Here is a 14,190-nt window from a genome sequence, read left to right as displayed (position 1 = left end):
TTATTTTCGTAACTACTGTCCCTCCCCTGGTACCACCCCTCCTCCTTGGGACGGACGTCTCTGATAGAGATACTCTTTAATTGTATTTGTGGAAAGCTGGACAGTGCTGGATGCGCTGGGGTTTCTGTATCTGCATTTGCTGCGACATGGCATAGGCTGGCTTTGTTTGTCGTTATCAGCGTTCTGTGTAATCTTTGAGTAGTTTGTGTATTTTAACTTTAGCAGATGTCGTGGGCTACGTGCATTAAGCTTGTGAGATTTCATTTTATTTTATTAAGGACTTCTTGAAAAACTTCACCCTGTTGGATAGCCTGGCTTATTCTGTGTGTCTCCTTAGGAGCGTGAAGGCGTGCTGGACTGGGCACTCTGATTTACTCAGATGTTTGTGTTGGAACTCCTCGGTACAGGTTTCTGTCAAAGCACATCAAGTTTGATGTTGCAGATACTGTGAAAAGTTAGCTAACTTTGAGGCCCAGTTCAGCTCCAGTTGATTTCCTTGGGAGCTGTGAGGGGACCTAAGCGAACACCACAGTAGTTCCTGTAACTGCAGGGATTTTTTTCAGCCTGATCTTGGTGGGCTTGTGGGGTCCATTGCCTTCCTTATGTTCCATGAAAGGTAAATAAGAAAAGCAAGTCTTTGGTAAGGGGGCCTCATTTGTCTGCGCAGCTCCATTGCATAACTGTATTTTTTCTTACAGGTCTGCAGCTTGAACACTGTTGAAAGCTATTGGAAAATATACCTAAAAATGTTGTTGCCGTGTTTTAAACCTTTACTGTACAACCATTGTCCTATCTGTTTCTTTGAAGAAGTGAGCCTTTTGGTTACAGATATAGAACAGTCCCAGAGTAGTGAAAGGCCTTCCTTTTATAGTGTTATTGTTTCTCTTGCATATGGTGCTTTTACTTAATTTCAAACATGAGTAAAACAGGACTGTGTAGTGGACAAATACATCCTGTCTAAGGAGGTCCATGCTAAGCTTATGTATCTGTATCTTCAGGGTCAGAAAAGAAAATAAGTACAGTGGACTCCACTATTAGGTCTTGTTTATTCTTAAAGGTAATTTTTTACTTCAGTGAATTGTACAATTCGCACTTTTCTTTGTGAAAAATCCATCCAAGCTACGTTCCCCTGGGTATGGCTTTCTCACTACCTCTCTGCTGCAATATAACGCTATCACTACATGCTGCAGAGGACGCAGTAGGGTAGAAAAGTTCTCTCACTTTTATGTATAGATAGAGACATATGCATGAGTGTTTTTATACGTGTATACCCACATGGGTACAGATAGATACTGTTCTAACTTTGGCTTAGATAAAATTTGCTGGACTATCCAGTGGAAGAAACCTCTGCAGGTATTTCCTCAGAGACTTGTGTGTGCGTGCACTCACGTTTTCCCAGCTGGATGGCAGGAACAGCTGTAGGGCTCCCAAGGGATTTGCAGGAAGTCAAGGCCATCTACAGGGAGGTCCTGCACCTCTTACGTGCTTGCGGCTGTCTGCTCAGCTCTCCTTTGTATCTCCTAGCATGTCTCCATGGAAGCCGAGATGCTGCCCCAGTCCACCCTTCCTTCTTTTCCACAGTTGCACTTGAGGGGAAGGAGAAAAAAAGGGGTTGTAGCAAACATAATGCTTTCAGGATGTGCTATCTTCTGCGGCTGCGGAAAGGAGGTGAGGAACTGGCTCCACCCTTCCTCTGCATAGATCCTAGGTGGTGCAGGAGTTCGTGCGGGACGTGGGGAGACGGTGCTGCCCGTCGCCCAGCTCTAGCCCGTTGGAGTCACCGCAACCTACATTTGGGAGGCCTGCTTCCAGATACAAACCAGAGGATTCCGAAGGGCAGCTCTGCAGCATGTCTGACAAAAAAAAAAAAAAAATCCCACCGGCTCTTTTGATGTTTCTACTTGATAATTTTTGGCACTGCTGAACTAATTAGATTCTTTTTGATTCATTTATACATTATTAATGAGGTTATATGGATCACAGTGCAGCCTCCTTATTGCCTCTGTGTATGAAGGGCAATATATTATTAATGATAGCACCAATTTTGTTGTGGTTCAGTACAATTTCAGTTTTTAACAAGGATACTGATACCTTTCTGATAATATTTTGAAGTATATAAATATATACCTTCATTGTTTCTTCCCACAGTAGAACTTCACTAACAGCAAAGGTAGTCATGCACTCCTCTGGCCTCAGCTCAAGGGATTATCTGTCAAAATCTGTACTATATGTATTACAAACCTAGCAAAGTTCAAAAAAAGGGCTTTTGATACAAACAACTGTTTATATGCATTCTGAGTAAATGGTTAAGGAAAATAATTATTTATAAAGATGATGTATATTGTGATAATTGTTTTGGAATGTATTCCTATAGAATATTAATTCTGATTTAAGGTTATTTCACTGGGTATATTTATATTGTTCTTTTACTTTGTATTTTCTGGGACAGAAAAAAATACCTAATGGACTTGCTTTCAGGTTGCAGTTTCAGGCCACATAATGGTCACCGATAATCACTTGGCTTCATACTTGAGGTCTGTGTTGCCCAAAATTCTTACACCATTTGGGTAAACAGGTCATGTCACTATTTCAACATAGGGTTAGACAAGCATTAGACCTGCTTTTTGAACTAGAACCTTCCAGAGAGAACCTTGGTTCCAAAGTTTCTCTCGTAGATGAGAGAAAACTTTGTATTTCAGGCTGCTTGTATCTCATGGATTTATTCTAATAGTGTATTTTATAAAAGGGTTAACTTATTTCTAAATATTTATTCTAAATATTTCTAAATACATTATGCAATGCATGTTTGTAGCCAAAAATAACACTATCCCCACCAAAAGAGAATTAAGCTCCTTTTTTACATGTGAGAATTTTTTAACAGGGTAGAAGCTGCCACTTTTATATTGCTTGTGAATTTGATACTACCTTTTGGTTGCTTCTTCATCATAATGAAGTTCTGTATTGATTAAATATAGCAGTTGATTGCAGAATTTGACAGAGCAATGTGTCTTCTGATTCTACAAAAAAAAAAAAAAAAAAAGAAAGTTAAAAGCTCTGTAAGACAACCAATAAACTAGCAGCAAAATGCTATTGAAAAGCAAGTATGCTATTTAAGGGAACTTGCAAATGTAAATCCTTGTTATTTTTCAAAACTAAGAAAAAAAAGACCATGGGTCAGATAATTCCCTTCACTTTTTTACCACAGGAAATGATCAAAGTAGCAGAAAATCTGCTCTTTTTGGCCAAACTTCTGTCAGAGACAGAAGGGGTCGAGCCAACACATGGTGTATGCAGCCTCGCAGCAAGAGGGGATGTGGCTGATGGGAAAGGAGGTGGAACCAGAGAAAATCTGTAGGGTAATACCTCCTATTAAACCCACAGGAATTTTCCTATTCTAGATAGAACAGAGGCTGATCCAGTAAAGCAGATCTCAAACAACGCAACCTTTCTTTCCAGGCTGTTAGATGTTTGTGAATGGAGATGTTGGGCTGGCAGCATTTGGGATGCTCTGTGTCAAGCAGCTGTACTGCTGTAGGGAACCAAGGGCCCCTAGGGCTGCCTTTAGAAGTACAGGCAAAAACAGGTACTTGCCAGAGCAGTTTGGTGGGAGATGAAGGTTGTTTTCTTGTTTCCTCTCCCTATCAGGCTCCTTGTAGACTTTACGAGCAGAAGCAGATGGTAGGGACCAGAACGTTTAACTCCAACTCTTTGTTCTTGCTGCCTGCGAGAGGTGCCAGATGGGCAGTGATAAAGATAGAAATTCCCCTCCTGGAACCCAGGAGAGCTTCAGGAAGCACAGAGCTTCAAGGCTGCCCCATCCTCACAGGATCAGCACAACACGGGCTTTTTTGGGCCCACTGGTGTCGTTCTTTGGCTCTTGTGCAGGACGCTGACAGAAAATCCCGGTGGCAGCTTGAAAGTGGCACCCTGACCATTAACAGCTTGTGTAAGACACCAAAACACCACCAGGCTTGGAGCATTCATGCACACAGGACAAAAAACAGGCAGGCTAGGTATGACATGGAAGGCCATTTCCATCCTATGGATAACCCGGAAAATTAAATATGGAGAGGTGTTTATTTACTTGGAAATTATGAATTATAAAAAAATTACATAAAAAGTTATTCAAAGGTATATTTAACTGACAGAATTAGTGGCATTATAAACTATTTTCTTAATGAAGAAGGATGTCTGTGGAAATGGGGCCTCATCCATGACTCAGTTAAGTCTGTAATTAAATATTAATATTTTCCACGATGTTAAAACATCAGGGGTCTTCTCGTGTTGGAAAGTGAGGAATTACATATATTGATTTTAATGAATCTGAATCTTTTCTTGGAACTGATTTTATTGTATACTACAGTCCTTTGAACCTAAGTTGTTTTTTTGTTTGTTTGTTTTTTTAAACCAACCAGCGTATGGTGCTATATGCCGACAAAGGCAAAGGCCGCATTTCAAGATTAATCCAGAGATTCCTGGGGTCTTTTGTCAGTTTGCCAGACTCTTGTTCCTGTTCTAACTTAATTTTTTATAATTTCCTTTTATGTTAATAAAGGCTTCTTGTGCCTGTAAATGTCGAAGTTGTCTCACTATAGACAGCCTGGTTCTTATGTAGATACTATTTAGATTATTTAGAAATCCTGCTGGTTGCCAGATGGAGCTCTTTTGGGTTTTATGTTAAATAGTTGGAAAGCTAAATAGCTTCATTTTTTTCTCTTCTCCCTCCCTTCCTTCCCCAACAAAATAAAGAAATATGTGTAAAGTGATTACTAATAACTCGCTTAAGTTAAGTTTTAAAGTCAAATTAGTTTAAGGTGAAGTGACTGCAAGTATAGGATACCTCAGCAGTCAGGTTTTGGCAGTGTTTGACTTACCTCCAGTACTTACCAGTAGTTTTTCTTCAGGCTTGTTTGGGTGGCAGGAACCTGAACTTGAGTCTAAGGACAGAGAATCCTGAAAAGCGTAGAACATGGCCCCAAATCCTGCAGTAGCATTTCTTGCAGGATCTGGACTTCAGATGCAAACCCCAAGACAGTCTTTGACTGCAGTGGCTGTTAGGATTGCTGGAAATAACTTGAAGGGTGTGGTTCAGTGGTATGCTAGGCTGCTGTAAGCAGCTTGTATCCCTGGATGTGTTTAACCAGCCTTTGGATGACTGAAAGTGTCTGTACTAGCTGCTGTGTCTCTTGCCTCCCTGCTCTGAGCATTCAGGTGAGCAGGAGAGACTTCACATCAAATTCTCCATCACCAGTGTGGTGCCTTGAGGCTGTTTGTAAGTGGTACCATTGGCACAGGAGCCCATACAGATGCCAGGGTGGACTCATAACAAGGTGGTTTGAAATCGCTGTTACTCCCCAATCCTTTGGGGTGCTGTACTCTTTGTTCAGCCCATTCAGTCAGTTGAGTTCAAAGGGTCTCCAATAGCGCACAGAACAGCAGCACCGGGATTGGGCTTTGTCTGGATTTTAGTTGTGAGGCTTCCTTTGTTTGAAATTCAGGCGTGCTGCTGAAGCTAGGAACATTTCTCTAACGTGGTGCCTGTTGTGCACAGTGGCTGCAGCACTGATGAACGGCGGGACCTTGTTTCATACTCTTGTCTGTACAAGGTGTTCCTCTGGTGCACACAGAAAGTGCTTGGAGGACACTGGGTCAACATGATGCTGATTATAATTCTGTTGTCATTAACTGCCAAGCATGATCAAAACGAATTTTGGCCTCCAGTGTTATGTTTTTAATATCCAGAGTAAAAACTATGCTGTTTTCTGGTCGCTCTTTTCAGAACATGTTGATTACGTCTGGTTCACATTCAATCTAGGAAGCCCCTTGACTTGGTAGGCGTGCTCTTCAGGTGTACTTTGGCCCCCATTTGCATTCTAGATGTGCGCTCTATGGGGGAAAAAAAAAAAAAAAAAAAAAAAAGGTGAAAAAAGCCAGGTAGATCTGTAGGTGCAGCATGATGAATTATAGGCCCTGTAGCACTTCTGAATTGTCATGTAGTTAATGCTATGGCCTTATTTAAATGCTTTACATTTAGTCTATGTTTAAAAAATTACTCTGTTTAAAAATTTACTATGGAATCAATGTGTTCTGGCAATGTTAGATTCATAGTTCAAAACTTTCACCCCTTTCACTGTCTTAAGGTAGCCATTAGTCTGAAAATTCTTAATCTCTGTGTTGTCTGGCTTAAAAACAAAGAGAAAATTGAGCACTATATTTCAATTTTAATCTTCTTGAAAGCTTTAAAGCTAATTAGTTGACCTATTTTTTGAATTATAGAACATGGAAAAATAGTGGGTGTATTCTTTTTCATGTTGAAGTAAGCTATTGTTTCTCTGCTCATAATTAAAAACTTGCCGTTTGGAAAACTAAGATTGGTCCTAGGCATTGCAAGAGAATTTGTGTGCAAAAAAGGACTGCATAAAATTTTCTTAATACTGAATTTAGGCAGGAACTCATTCCAAATCTGTAATCTTGTCTACTCCTCTGACTGTTGTGTCAGGGAAGTTTGTCCCAATAGCCTGCAAGTTGGGTTGGTAGCATCCGAGCAGGCTGAAGAGCAGTTGTTGAAGTGAGGGGTACAAGCTGCAGAGACACACGAGCACTATCTTTGAAACTTCAGAGATAATGTGCTGCTGCCTGGGACACTGCAGGTTGCGGTACTCGTGGAGAGCTACAGTAAAATACAGGTCTGAAAAAGCTACGAGCAACAGACATCTGTTTCAAAGTGAGGGCACAATCTAGTTTTTAAGAAGGAAAAAGAAAAACAAAACCACCTTTAAATATTTGGTCGTAACAGTAGGAGTATTTAGGGGCTTAACGCCCAGTGAATTTAATGGGAGCTATACGTCTAGATGTTTTGTGGACATGGTCATTTGTGCTTAAGTTTGATTGCATATATTTTAAATATTAATTATCAAATGGGGTAGAATTTTACTGGAACTGTAAAGCACAGAAATCTGCAGTCGAACTACAATGTGCCATAATTCTGTTCCTACCATCCTGACCTCTCGGTACGGGTTAAAAGCTCTTGTTATCCTTGCACACACCCTCAGCTGGCAAGCAGCCAGAGGCCCGACTCTACCTCATTTGCCTCTTATGGCTGCCAGATGCCCGTATCTTGCATCTTACCTTCACATCAGCATCGCAGATTTCGCCTCCCTCCCTCCGCCCTCTGCTCCTGGTACAACACCCAGATGTGGAACAGAGATCCCTTTGTGCTCTGTGCACATTGTCCTCATACAGGCCGTGCACTTAAAGACAGTTCATGCCATTTGAGGTCCAGATCGCATCAGAAATATACCTGTTCTTTCTGTATGCAAATTCCAACTACCTCAATACCACATACGTGTTTTCAAAATACATCTTGAAGAGCTGTCTCTAATCCATATTCCCAGGAACTGTGTTTCACACACAGTTTGTCAAAGAGCTGTAATGCTATTCAGAAGAAAGGGTAATCTGGCTTCATGTATTTATGAGGTGTTCTGTACTCGGGGTGCTGGTGAGTTAGCTGGATACTGTGAGATGTAGGTTAGTGGCTAACAAAGTTGTTGTAGCAGCCATGGGCACTGATTTCTCAACAGAGTAGCATTTAGGCTTTTGGGGGCATTTTCTGGCTCTCTTTGAATTAACTCTACTGTTCTGCTAATGTTGTGTATTGAGTTAATCAGCAGCTTGAGTTCAATAACAGAGAAGTAGCGTCTGGATTTACACTGCACTGTAAAATCTATTTATTACTGAATCTTCTATGAGTTTTCTATATTGGGCCCTGGGACTTTTTTTAAAAAATTGTACATTAATGGTGATCCATACCTCATGCTCAGCTTGTATTACCAAAGTTGTGTTTGTTTGTTTGTTTGTTTGTTTTTGTATTTTTCTTTCTTTTTTTTTAAATCAAAAAAAATATTTTTTTTTCTTAATTTTCCTTAATTTTCTCTCCAACTGGAAAAAAAAATAACCAACCAACCAACCAACCAACAAAACACTATCTGTGGTTTTATCTGGTTCCCTGCCTATCTGCCTTTTATGGGCAGTTTCATAGAATCATAAAGGTTGGAAAAGACCTCCAAGATAATCTGGTCCAACTGTCCCCCCACCACCAATATCACCCACGAAATTGCAAGATTATATTTCTTATTTCAAGACACTATATTTACTTATTTCAGGATAATAAGATGAAAATCACTTTCTTGGAAAAATAATTTTACTTCTAAATTTCAAAGGTACATTCTGAAACTTCTGAGTTTTTTGGTTTGTGTGTGGCTAAAAACACACCTGTTCACTTTGGCAGAGCAGAGGCAAAGGCATGCTAGACCAAAGCTTTTCTGGGTTGGTATATAAGATAACAAAAGGCCAAATGTTCTTTGGTTCACTTATGTGACATTATGCAAAATTCCCCATTTTCTTCAATATTGCTGTTTTAGATAGTGAGTGTCCCTTTGACCACAGGCCCAGCACTTTGTGGTCACTTGATTGAAAAAAAAAAAATTGAATGACCCCATCAGGGCATTATTATTACATTCCGTATTAAGTTTAGTTTTGTTTAAGACAAGAAAGCTTGAATCAGAGTTGTGTGCCAAGTCTTTACAAGATCCCACTCATTTGGCAAAGGAACTGCTTTAATTAGATCTTGTTTTCTATACTGTCACTACAGAAGAGAGAGCACATGTTGCACTTGTAAGGGGATGAAATAATTCACTCACATTTTTGAAGCCTTTGCTATGTTTTCCCTTTCCCTTTGAAAATGACAGTAGGCTGTTGAAGATTCTCCCTGGGATGACAACTGTGCTTTGCAAATGTAGAGTGGTGTTCAAAAGTTCAAGTGAAACAGACTTTAAAAATTAGTAATGCTCTCTGATAGAAACATGATTTAAAAAAAAAATCATAATGACTTTGTCAAAGCTATTCCCAGAAGTATTGTTTTAGCCAAAGTTTTACTTGTTTTTGTTGTTACACTCATTTAATGTTACTGTTAGATATTTCCTCCCCTATGAGATGATTTTATAAGATGGAGTAGTTTTACTTACAGAAGATGCAGTTGTTAACTGGTTTTGGATCCTTTCTAAAGCTATGATCTGTTGCATGTCCTTTCCTGCAAAAGTGCACTTTGCTGAAGTGATCTGGAGTTTACCTAAATCGCAAATATCAAGGAAAAAATCAGTCCTATCCAGAGAATAAAGCATAAAGAAAGTATAGAGCACATCTAGAGGAAAATTCTTTAAGATGGACAACTCTCAATAGCTGTCTGAACTAGCCCCCCTCCCTCCTTTTCAGAATATTAATTTAAAATTTAAAATATTTAAAGAACTTTAGCTACAAAAAAAAAAAAAAGATAACCTACATGATGCAAAAGCTTTCATGTTTTGCTTCTGTTCATAGTCTATTTTAGAATAATAGTTTAAATGTATTTTTTGTGCAAAAAAAGTTTTTTATTTTTGTTTTTTAATAATTTTAGCAATTTTAAAGTAAATTCTAGTAATTTGAAAGGCTGTTGTATTTGTAGTAGCATGTTTGAGGACTCTTGCAAGCCTGAAGCATGCTGTTTTCAAGCTGTTTATCACCACTCAAAAGAGTGCAGAATTATCTCCTCCAGACCAGGTCATTTGGGAATTAAAGCCTTTTAGAATGTACTTAGGAAAGATGATGCTAGTTAGATCTGGTTTGCAGGGTGAGTCCTACCTGCAGATGTTAAACTGGGATGTACAGGTTTAGCATGGTTTGAGGTATTTTGTTGTAATGCCAGCATAGAACTTCATTGCTCGAGACTGTGATGCTGAGATTTTTCAAAAAAAAAAAAAAAAAAAAATCCACTCTTTCTTTTTTATAAGTTGCTATTTTGTTTTTGTGGGTGAAAATCTCAGAAGTGTTTTGTGGTGATCTCACTTTTTTTTTTTTTTTTTTTTTCTCCTCAAATACTTCTATTGCCTATCTTTTCTGTATTTTCTAAATACACAGCGAGTGCTCTGTATGAATATGGCAAATCATCTCTTTTCAGCGCAGATCTTGTATCATGATTCTCTCACTGTATAAACACTTTATCTCTAGCCTCCTACCTGTGCTGTTAGTCTTGATGGATGAACTCTAAGAACAATGAACTTTGCCTGTGATCTCCAAATACGGTGTAGCAATCAGGATTTTCTCAGACAGATAAGGATGCAACAGGTGTGTTAGATGCAGGGACGAGGTACGCAGGCATAAACATGCACACAAAGGAGACTCCTTCTGAAGTCTGTGGCTTGACCTTCCTTCCCCACACACTTCTCTACAAAACAGTAGGTTTCTTGCCTTCAAAGACTACTGGGTTGGGAAGACAGAGTCTGCCGGAAAGGCAGATAGCCACTAAACAAGGGCATGGGGTAGGCAGTTAGCTGAGCATTTCTGCTTAGAGGCAGCAAGTTCCATGGAAAGAGGTTTGGTAGTAAGGTGAATGCTTGTCAGTGATTCTGGGTCTCTGCATGTTAGGACTAAGGAATAATGTAGAAACTTGTTTCATCAAAAAGAATGTACCAGTTTTCAAGAAAGAAGGCCCTTCCAGAGTAAGCTTGGATTTAGTCAGTACATCAGGAGATGCCACTCTCAGATAATTAAGGGATTTGTAGAACACTGTGAGTCACAGAACCTGTTAAGGGCACTTGGGCCATGTCAAACTCATACAGCAAGCCTTTCTTCTTCTGCAAATTTTTTTCAGCAAAGGTTTTTTTTTTTTTTTTTTTTTTTTTTTCTTTTACCCCTTAGGCTGTTACAGCTCTTCTCCTTTCCATATGCACAGGGCTGCGGCTGTTCTAAAAGCAGAGATAAAAATAATGCACCTCTTTCCCAAGAAGCATGTCCCAGAGTCATCACTTTCTCGTTGCTGTCTTGGTTCCGAGTATGTTGCTGTGTAATGCTGTCTAGTGGTGCTTTGCTTTTGCCTTGCCTTTTGCATTGTCACTCAGATATTCCTTAGTGTACATCATCAGACTAGGAGCCATTCCTCACCTCTGTTTATTTCTATTTCTCCTATAACGCTTCCAAGAATCTCATGTTCTGACTTACAAAACCAGCTGGAACTGCAACGTCGCTCCATTTTAAGCTCTGAATTGTGTTAGCCATTACATTGGTTCCACATGCTGCCTGGGTGGAGACTTCAGTTCAAATTCCCAACACGGTCAGTCAGGCCAGGAATTGCAGTGCTGTGTAAGTGGTGGTGACTTTCTAGTTCTTGATTACATTATGCTAGAAAAGAGGATTGTTCCCAGAGCAATTTACCAAGAGGGGAAAAATGGAAATAGAGTTCAAGGATGACCTTCCACCCCAGTGATCTATTTGGCTGGCGGCTGTTATTGCTCAGCTTCTCTGTCATGGGTTTTGCAGTAGTCAAGTGCTTTGTCATCGCTACTAAGTGGAAAACTCCTGAGCTCACTAAACAGTTTCTGTGAGGGTTTGGGGTAAAGAGAGATGCATTTATGAATGCAACTGCAGAACAAAGTCTTCTTGAAGGTTACCTGAACAAAACGTGGGTCCTGTCTGAGCAGACTTCAGATTGCAGTTTTACACTCAACACATTTCAAGTGCTGTTTCTGAGCCCAAGATCCTGAGATAGATGGAGAAAAGGAGGGAGGAAAAAGGGAATTACATGCAGCATTCCAGCATGGCAGCAGGAAAAGAGTGTTGTTGAGATCGTCTCCAAGAGAGAGGCAGTGCTGTAATCCTGTTTCATTTTCGTACACAGAACTTGAAAAGATTTTTCCTAGAAATGTGTAATGGGACTGTCAGAAAACAGACCACTCCCCTTCCCAGTAGTTTCCTGCTGAAGTCATTTAAGGCCTCTCACGGCTTTCATCAGTGTAGGCACCGAGTACTCATCTCATGGGCCAAGTTTTTTTTTTTTTTAATAATGGAATACAAGCAAAAATGAAGTGCTTTAAAAAAAATCATTAGGAAAGAAAGTTGGAAGTTTCTCTGCAAGAGAAGCCGGCTCACCACTCAATCAGTTTCTCATTTCCGTTCTGTTTCCGTCAATCCCAGCGAAGTGGATCTAGGTGTTTTTCTTGTTTTAGGTACTGCTAAAAGCATGTATGCGAGCTGCCCAAAGGGGCGGGGAGAGAAGTTGTTCCTTACTTCACTTCTGGGACTGTCTGTTCAGGGCTTTACACAGGAGGTGACTTGGAAAGGCTTGTGAATTCCATTTACTGTTCACTCAGACCTGATGATCACAGTAGACTGAACATATAAAATCTGCTCTGCAGGCAACAGCCCTTGCTCAGTAGCTGTTTTTTTAAAAAAATCCCTTTGTGGAGCTGGCAGATAGCCTGCATTCACAGAGATGGGGATTTTTGTTGGTATATATGCCATGTTTAACACAAATGATCAAGGCAATGTGCTTTTAAAAGAAGCCATTACTACCCTGAATAAATGGATGCTACTCAGCATGCATTTTATGGTTGGATTGAATTCAAGCCTCCCATTCTGAAATGGATAGCTTTTTTGGATTGCATTCACTTGTCTCTCAGACAAATCTGTAGTGTAGATTTGTTCCTTAGATGAATGATGCACAATTCATCCAGTTTCTTTCAAGTTGAACTCTGCCTGGCAAAGAAATGATAAATGTTTTATTATTATTATTATTATTTTTCTTTTTCCTTTCTCCTTCTGTCTAGAAGACCATGTTGTACTGTGAAAGATGAACTTCATTCTCCAGACAGATGAACTGCATTCAAAGGTGGATTTACTGATACTTGTTTGTAAAGCTACAGCTGTGCCGTAGGCACCTCATCAGACAGACGTATTTTGTGGCAGTACCAAGCCTTAGTCTCCTATCAGCCCTTTTGTAAGGGTTTAATTGGAAGTTGTATGTCCTTAAAGCCAGAGGGGAGTCTTCCCTATAGGGAGGGAATTTTCCTATTTTCTTCTACCATTATTCTTTGGGGGTTGTGATGTATATCACATAGAAGTGTCTCAGCCTTAAAGCATGAAGAACTTGATGAGGTTAGCAGGCCATTATGAATGACATATGCATTGAAGAAAAACAAATGATGGTATTTAACTATGCCTCCAGCATGCTATGAATGCAATCCACAGTATTTATATGACATTTAAAGTATGTATTTTCATTTGCTATGAAATTGTGCATACCTGATGTGTAATCTTCTGCAGTTTCTTTGATCCAGTGGATAGGGGAGCTCAGTGAGATGAGCATGGCCTACAGAAAACCTTCACGACTGCTTTGAATTAAATTCCCCATCAGGCCCCTGCAGCAAATTTGGGACTGACTGTCTGTTTGGGACAAAGTGACATACTCAGAGTACACTCAAGTTTGCTCCAAGCATCTGATCTTTATCCCACAGTGCTAACAGGCTCTGAGCATGACTTGACCCAGTCACTTCCCTATGTCCCTGTGTGATGAGAACATACCTTAGAGGCTAGCCAGACGAGATGTCCTGCAGCCTTTCACATAAGGCTGACGTGACGTGAGGACACACGGCACTTTTGGACAACATGGATCCCGGTTGTCTGCAAGGGCAACCTGGACAGAAGTTGGGTCATGTCACAGAACCTGCTTTGAGAGGCGGCCATCTCAGGTACAATTTAACCACATATGCAGTGCTATAGCTATGTGCCTGTTAATGCTGAGAAGTTAGCCAAACTTTCCCAGGGCTTTAGGATCCAGAACCTCACCTACTTGCTAAGGTATTTTTGTTTATCTGTCTTGTTATTGGCATGCATCTTGTTGCTCAACTACAGTGTTGACAAAAGTTCCTGTCACACTGAAAACAAGATTTGAACTGAATCCAGAGAGCATGGAGCCAGTGCAGCTGTGCGATGGGGAGTAGCTGGTACATGCTTTCAAAGACTTGGAACTATTAAGCACATATTCAAGGAAATGACATATAAAATGCTTTTATTTCTAGTGGTAACTGATGATTTTTACCAAGTACAGCCTTGATCCTTAGTATAACCTCTTGTATCAAGCCTATAAAACTAATAAACCCTACTTTAATGAGTTAGGGTTGGTAATTAGAGATGCCTTGTCTGTTTTTTTTGTGGTAAGTACACTGGTCTTTGTTAATATCAGGAAGCATGTCATTCTGAAACCATTCTTCCAAAATCTGTCTGCTGTTTGGTCCCTTATGCAAGGGATGGCACCAGTCACCCCAAGTGACTAGCCTCAGATACTCAGACAGCTGTGTGCTGCTGATTCACGAGTGACTGGTG

At 40.1% G+C, this 14,190-nt stretch overlaps 1 long non-coding RNA gene across 3 annotated transcripts in view; it reads right to left on the bottom strand.

Moving 5' to 3' along the window:
* Positions 1 to 4,879: 4,879 nt before the first annotated feature.
* LOC118171887 overlaps positions 4,880 to 14,190 on the bottom strand; it is a 31,727-nt gene continuing 22,416 nt past the window's right edge. For all 3 annotated transcript variants that reach the window (XR_004753441.1, XR_004753442.1, XR_004753443.1), the window contains 2 exons: positions 9,024 to 9,127; positions 4,880 to 5,886 (listed from right to left, as the gene is read on the bottom strand). This is a non-coding gene — a long non-coding RNA (uncharacterized LOC118171887). The remainder of the gene's footprint in view (positions 5,887 to 9,023; positions 9,128 to 14,190) is intronic.

This window comes from Oxyura jamaicensis, chromosome 10 (genome assembly GCF_011077185.1).
Source record: "Oxyura jamaicensis isolate SHBP4307 breed ruddy duck chromosome 10, BPBGC_Ojam_1.0, whole genome shotgun sequence".
Taxonomy (NCBI): Eukaryota; Metazoa; Chordata; class Aves; order Anseriformes; family Anatidae; genus Oxyura; species Oxyura jamaicensis.
This window is presented reverse-complemented; position numbering and strand designations above follow the sequence as displayed.